We start from the raw sequence: 7,592 nt of genomic DNA on the forward strand, positions 1-7,592 counted from the left end.
ATAAATAAATAAATAAATCTCATTTTGAACATAAAATATTTACTAAATAATAATAATACATGAATAATATAAAAATGTATAACAAATTGAACATATTAATAAATAAAATTATAAATATAATAATAAAATAATAATATTATAACATATTGCGCAGTTTTTATTAGATCAATTTTAAGAAATAGATCAGAAATTCAATCTGAATGCCGTTTTTCCCTTCGCTGCTGCAACTGTTGATGGCATGGTGACGTTGCTAGATGTTGCCACAATAAAAAGAATGAAACTAAGAAGAAAGCAAAACAAGAATTAAGTTGAAACTTCAGTGGATAAGTTTACAAGTTCTTGATTTTGTTTGATAGCAATTGCCAAAAATTCTTCAGAGCAGCTTTAGAAAGCCACACTCAAACTTATGATCTATTAATATCATTCAATAGCATTATGGTAATAATATATAATATATATGCTTATTCAGGAGACATTTTTTTTAAAAAAAATATAGTATAACTATAATATAATGAAAACAAGACCAGTGCTTAATATCATTCAGATGCAGGTGCATGATGCTTAATATCTATCTGTGTAACTTAAAATGGTAAAGAGCTGAATTTCCATCAAGTGCTTTGTCATAAAAGTATGCTCTGTAATCCTGCAATAACGTTTCCCCATCAAGAGAGAAGGATTATCTCGAGACAATAGCTCCCTTATGGGGGCATAGATTCTTGTTGATGGAGACTGGAGATAGAGTGATCATGAGTGATGAACATTGCTATTTCTAACAAGTATACTACTCTGGACCACATACATTCATCTCTAAGTAGCTTTAGAAATGTGAATATGATGTGTTGATATAGCAAGTGTTTGAGCCCTATATTATGTTCTCTAATCTCTAAAACCATATCTTGTGATATCTCTTTTTTTACCTTTGCAACAAAAAATGATAAAGAGCAGAATTGCCACCAAGTCCCTTGTTATAGTAATAAGCATTAAAATCTTGTAATGATGTATCCCTATAGAGAGGGGGGTTATCTTGTGAAAGTAACTCCTTGATGGGGCCATATATTCTTTGTGATGGGTAGTTATCAAGAGTGAAGAAGCATGCAACTGATACCCTTGGCCCTTATGATTTGCCACAACACGGTGCTCCACGCTTTTCAATTTGTCATTAGATATCAGCTGCAAATGGTAACATAAATTAAGATTATTACACGATATATGATTCTGCTCTAATTACATTATAAATTATGCATCTATTGGAAAGGATTCACATGTCATAAACGGTAGTCCAGTGCTTAAACATCCTGTCAAAAAAGTGTAATGTAGGTGCCTGAACTTAATAATTGTATCGATGGCTGATTCCACGGAAGATTCACACGTCATATAGAGAACAAAAAATTGAGATTTAAAATGATCAAATATAGGGTTGAAATGAAATATCATGTCTCTATAAAAACTGAAAGATTTTAATAGATTAGAAAAATAGTGGACTCACTTGCAGCATATCTCCAATGTTAACTACCAAAGCAGCATGAACAGGGGGAACATTGATCCACTGATTTTGCCACAAAACTTGTAGGCCACCAATGTGATCTTGGAGCAGAATTGTGAGAAAGCCAGGATCTGAGTGTTTGGTAGTGCCAAGAGTGAGTTCAGGCTGAGGACATGGTGGATAATAGTGACACAGAATTGAATGCCCTTTTGCACAATCTATGCTTTCAAGATATTCAGGATTCAGTCCAAGTGCTTCTGATAACAATCCAAATAAAAGGCTCCCCAATACCTTTATCTGCCTTGAGTACTCCATTATTGCATCCCTGCAAATCAGTTTTATTTCATAGCTAAACTATACAGCATAAGTACCCAAAATTTTGGTTCCCTCTAAATCAAACCACATTTTCCTAAATCATATTAGTTCACATCCCACAACTTTCTACTTATATCCTCCCTTGGTTCCTCACAATATCTCTCGGCTTGGCAGACCAAAAACTAATCCAGGTGGAAGCACGGGTCAAACGCGGGTCGGGTCAGGCGTTCGTGGGTCGGCCAAGGATAGCTTCATTGCAACAAGTGGCAGCACCAGGAGCGTTGGATTTGCACCGAGATCAACTGCTGCTGAAAGGCTAGAGGGCGAGGAGGGATCGCGTCGCGACACCTGGGAGCGCGAGAATCGTTCGATTGGAGCCGAGATCCAACGGCTGCTGAACCTTCTGAAGGAGAAACAATGGAGGCGGGCAGCAAGATTCTGGCGGCGCGTCTGGTGGCTAATGGCGGCAATCTTGGCGGCGTTGGAAAGCTAACAAAGAGAGGAACACGATGATGCCGGAGGTGACGAACCAAAGCGTCAAAAACAGATCGAAAAACGAAAGGAAACAGGCACGGTCGGATGAGAAAAAGCTATGAGCAAAAACTCATTGAAAAAAAAACCTTAGGCTTTTGATACCATGTTAAAAACAAGAGACTGAGAGAGTGATCTAAAAAGTGTATTATTGAGTGTGATAAAAGGTACAATATACAAGGAGTATTTATAGGTACTAAATGAATCAAAGTAATAAAGACATAGAATCTTATAATTAATATACAGATATATTATATAAATATAAACTATGCTAATTGATCTAAATTGATTATAACGATTCTCTAACAAATTTCAATGTCATAAAATTAACCAAATTTAGGTGTTTGAAGACCAAAAAATATTTTTATTTTAAAATTAATTTTGTCAAAATTAAATTGAGTTCAATGAAGATATGATTTAATTTCTATCTAGTTATGCCAGAGTGAATAGTACGTACTTTTCTTCAGTTACTTTCATATCCTTCTTAAAATGAACGTTTTTTATTATTGATATCATTGTTAAATTCATCATTTTCTCAAACATCAAAAAAAAAAATTACTCAAAATAGTGAATAGTCATTATTCTAGTGGTAGTAAAATTTCATAATTTTAGTCACGACAACTCATCTTTCAACTACAAAATATGACCCAAATTCTCCTTTGTATGTCAAAATTTAACATGCATAATTTTATTTATGTCCCAAGTTAGGAGCTATTTATGAGTATGAAGTATTGATCTAAGTGGAATTCCATGCCATAATTAACCCATTAACTTAAAATGGGAAAGAGCTGAATTGCCATGGTCGAGCAGGCCCTTGCTATCATAGTAAGCAATGAAGTCTTTGAGTGATATATCCCTATACACTGGAGGGTTATCCTCGGACAAGAGTTCCTTGATGGGGCCATACATTCTTCTTGTTTGGTGAAGATGAAGAGTGAAAAAGCATGCCACTGATACTCTTGGCCCTACATGATTTGCAAGTACACGGTGCTCCACACTCTTGAATTTGTCGTTGGACATTAGCTGTAGTATGTATCATATTATAGCACTAGTCTAATCATGCATTTTCAACTCAATTTAAAAGAATTGGACTTACTTGTAGCAAATCTCCAATGTTGACTACTATAGCTCCATGAAGAGGAGGCACATCAATCCAACCATTTGGGGTCAAAACTTGGAGGCCACCAATGTGATCTTGAAGCAGAAGAGTTAGGAAATCGGGATCAGAGTGTCTGGTAGTTCCCATGGTGAGTTCTGGCTCAGGACATGGTGGGTAATAATGGTATAAAATTGAGTGCCCTTTTGCACAATCCAAGCTTGCAAGATGCTCAGGCTTAAGTCCGAGTGCTTCTGATAGCAATTCAAATAACACCTTCCCCAAATTAAACTAGGTAGTTATGTACTCTGAATTAAAGATTGATGTTACGTAACTAATTTTTTTAACCAACATCAGCTAACGTTTTTAAATCATTTTATTTATAAATTTTAAATTATAAATTTAAATATTAAATTTCTTAAGGTTAACTAACTAAAAGTTAGTTTATAACCAATCTGAATTGGTCGAGTAGTCAGGTTACTTATCCACTTAAACAAGTGTTGAGAATTTAAATTAAATCTCATTTTATACATACAACAAACTATGCCAATAAAAACCTTTAAATAGACTACAAATTCACAACGAATTAGTACTTAACCTCATACCATACCATGGAAACAAAAAAAAAGTTAGTTTACCAACTTTTGAGTGAAATAATTACTAATTAAATCCATAGGATACAAGATTAATCAGTAATTACCTACCTGCATGGGGGAGGCAGTTCTTTGAGGATCAAGGGGTTCAGGGCCCATAACACAGAACAGTGTGTCTCTCCAATTAGCATACTTTGATTGATACAAATCAAAGTTGCTAACATACTTCACTTTCTTCATCATCTCCCTTGTGTAGTACTCTCCTTTCACCTCCTGTGCCAGCTCGTGAAACTCACGCGCCGCTGTCAGCGTCTCTTCCAGAAGCTTCACGAGGATCCCGTGATTCACCACCTGGAAATACCCCACCGTCTCCGCCGCATGTTTTACGCCCGCCACTACTCCGGCGCGGTCTCCGGAGATATCCTTGAGGTCGATGACTGGGATCCTGAACTGGGTCGGTGTCGGTTCTCCCGGAGATGGGTCGCCGGCGGTAACCTCTTCCGGGGAGCGAACGAAGATTTGTGGGAGTTTGGTGATGCCGGAGTCAACGAGGCCTTTGACTCCGGCTTTAGATTCGTCAAAAGCCTTCAATCGTCTCAAGCGGTCGTTGATTGCGGGATTTCCGGCCCCGGCGATAATCATTGTGGTTGTGACACTGTGACAATGATGAGTGTTACAAGATTGACCTTTATCTCTCTCTGGTCTTTTTTTTATATTGGCATATCGCACGTGCTAATGCTGGCTAAGGTTGTAATTAGCCTCACCTCTCACGTGATGTAAGGTGTTGGTAAATTGAATTGAATTATATGTTAGTTCAAACAGGGTTCAATTTCAAATCTATTGCCACATCATTCGTAGAATTTGTAGATTTTATATTCTTTTCTTGAGTATTGTTGCAACTATTTTTTCTCCATAAAAGTCTAATGCGAACATTCATATGGCAGTTTTATAACATAGGAGTGATTTTTGATTGAGAAAAAAATAAAAATTTGTTATGAAATTCAGTGTTTAATGAATGGAATAATATGAGGAGCTAATGAAATATTTGTACAATGTGTATAATAGAGGTTTATGGAGTATTAGAGATATAATCATTAATGTTACATTTTTCTTTTGAGATGAGTAATATCATGACATGGTATAAAAACGCTAGATTCAAAAGGTCAAAAGTTCGTTTTGTACAAATAGTATGGAGGATGTTCATTTTGTAACTTAATAACCCATTATACACATTGTACAAATAGTCTATTGTCCTTCTAGCAAGATCCTAAATGAATTATATATATATACTTCACTAAGCTATATTATCACAGCAAATAGCTCCAAATTAGTAACTTTTAATTAATTTAACAACAAACTAAATTCTCCCAACTAACTTAATTAACTTTACGTTAATATGGGATGCCATGCATGCTTGTGTACGAGACTACTGTATATGACATGAAAAAATTGTAAAACTTTATGAGAGACGGAAATTTTTGTAGAGAGTACTTCGAATAGAGATTTAATTATAAATTTTTTTTTGCGGAAATAGAGATAGGACAAAATTTCTCTGAAGCATGCGCTCGAGTTAGCAGGAATTTTATTTTGTCCCGCTAATTTTTGAAATTTATAAATTTACTTAATTGTCTTTAATAGTTTATATCTCATATATGTTAGAGAGAGAAAGAGAGACCAAAATTTTCTAATCCTCATTTGCATAACCCTTCTTTAATTTATAGATCCCTAACATCGTCCATACTCCATCCAACTTCTTTGCAGCCTCGCCATTCTCCCATCTCACCACATTGTCACCCCCTCACCGTTTTATCACCTTCTCCACGTCGTTCTCTATATTCATTGTGTTCCATTCTACAACTCTATCGTCGTGTTCATTCTCCTCTCTACTACCGCGTCTCCCACCTCATCCACTGCTAAGTGTTCTAGTTGGCCGTGGCGTCCCTCACTGTGTCATTTTGAAAGAAGTTATCATCTTATCGTTTAGACTTTTTGTATAAAATTTTATTGATTTTGTATAGGATGGATACTTTCAACTTTATTCCTATGAAAATTAATAATTAGTCAGAATTATTAGAGAGATGAAGAATCAAGTCCCAGCAGGAAATAGGACTCTATAAAAAATGAAGATGGAGAACAATATTCTCCCACAGCAGACAATGAAAACGGGGATATGAAGCAAATCTGAGGACGATAATGGAGAGTAGAAAGGCATCTCTCGCTCCGTCCTATCCAGTTGACATCCCTAACACAACTAGAAAATGGATTAATACAGACATATTTAGTCTTTATTATAGACGAATTTTTTGTTACCGACGAATTTTTACTAGTTACCGACGGATTTTTCCTATGTAAATTCTCCATCCATTTTCCTGAGATGCCGAACTTTTCGACGGATTTTTCATCTGTAATTACAGACAAATTTTTCGACAGATTTTTTGTCTGTAATTGGAACCTTGGAAAATCAACCCACACTCTGATTACAGACAGAAAATCCGTCTGTAAATCCATCAGTAAGGTAAAATAGAATTTTTTTAGATTTTTTCATTGCAAAATAAACTTGTTTTCATTCAAAATAAATATAAATTTAATAAATACAAATTTTTATTGATGGTACAAATAGAAAAACACACCAGTGAGCACAAAGCGCTTTCTTTATAATAACAAGCAATTATTTTCATGCAATAATACAATATGAATACATTAGATGACAAGTAACTACTAGTGGACTCATCAGGATTCAATATCCTAATTTATGGATAGCTTCATTCTTTCTTGAGTTTCTTAGTAATGGTGGCAATATACTTGCTTCTTGAGATTTTTGGTCCATCAAAATTATTCGCTGCTTCCCACTTTCTGAGCAGAGGATGTCTACCTTACTATATCCGATCTACACTCAGACAACAAATAAGGCAATTATTAGAAAAAAGAACCAAAAAGGAGTTGATACCACTGCAGTTACTTTTGATTAAATTTCAAATATCTGCCTGCAACAATTTTCAAGATGAAACTAAGATGAGTGCTTACCTCTGCAGTTACTTTTGATTCAAGAAAGATCAATCGCCATGATTTAAGCTCAGTTTCTTCAATCGAAGGTGCTGGTGGATTCCAAAGTATGAAATAAGGAAGAAGCGTGATGAGCGGATAATTTATACGCTTTTTGGCATTGTTTTTAGTATGTTTTAGTTAGTTTTTATTATATTTTTATTAGTTTTTATTTAAAATTCACTTTTCTGGACTTTACTATGAGTTTGTGTGTTTTTCTGTGATTTCAGGTATTTTCTGGTTGAAATTGAGGGACCTGAGCAAAAATCTGATTCAGAGGCTGAAAAGGACTGCAGATGCTGTTGGATTCTGACCTCCCTGCACTCAAAGTGGATTTTCTAGAGTTACAGAAGCCCAATTGGTGCGCTCTCAATTGCGTTGGAAAGTAGACATCCAGGGCTTTCCAGCAATATATAATAGTCCATACTTTTCTTGAGATTCGATAGTCCAAACCGGAGTTCCAAATCAGCTCAAGACTTCCCGGTGTTAAACGCCAGAACTGGCACAAAAGTGGGAGTTAAACGCCCAAACT

General features: G+C 35.5%; 1 pseudogene; it reads right to left on the reverse strand.

The window, feature by feature from the left end:
- Positions 1–602: 602 nt before the first annotated feature.
- Positions 603–4,761, reverse strand: LOC112802788 (1-aminocyclopropane-1-carboxylate oxidase homolog 1-like; annotated as a pseudogene).
- Between the last annotated feature and the right edge of the window lie 2,831 nt (positions 4,762–7,592).

Source organism: Arachis hypogaea, chromosome 5 (assembly GCF_003086295.3).
Source record: "Arachis hypogaea cultivar Tifrunner chromosome 5, arahy.Tifrunner.gnm2.J5K5, whole genome shotgun sequence".
NCBI lineage: Eukaryota > Viridiplantae > Streptophyta > Magnoliopsida > Fabales > Fabaceae > Arachis > Arachis hypogaea.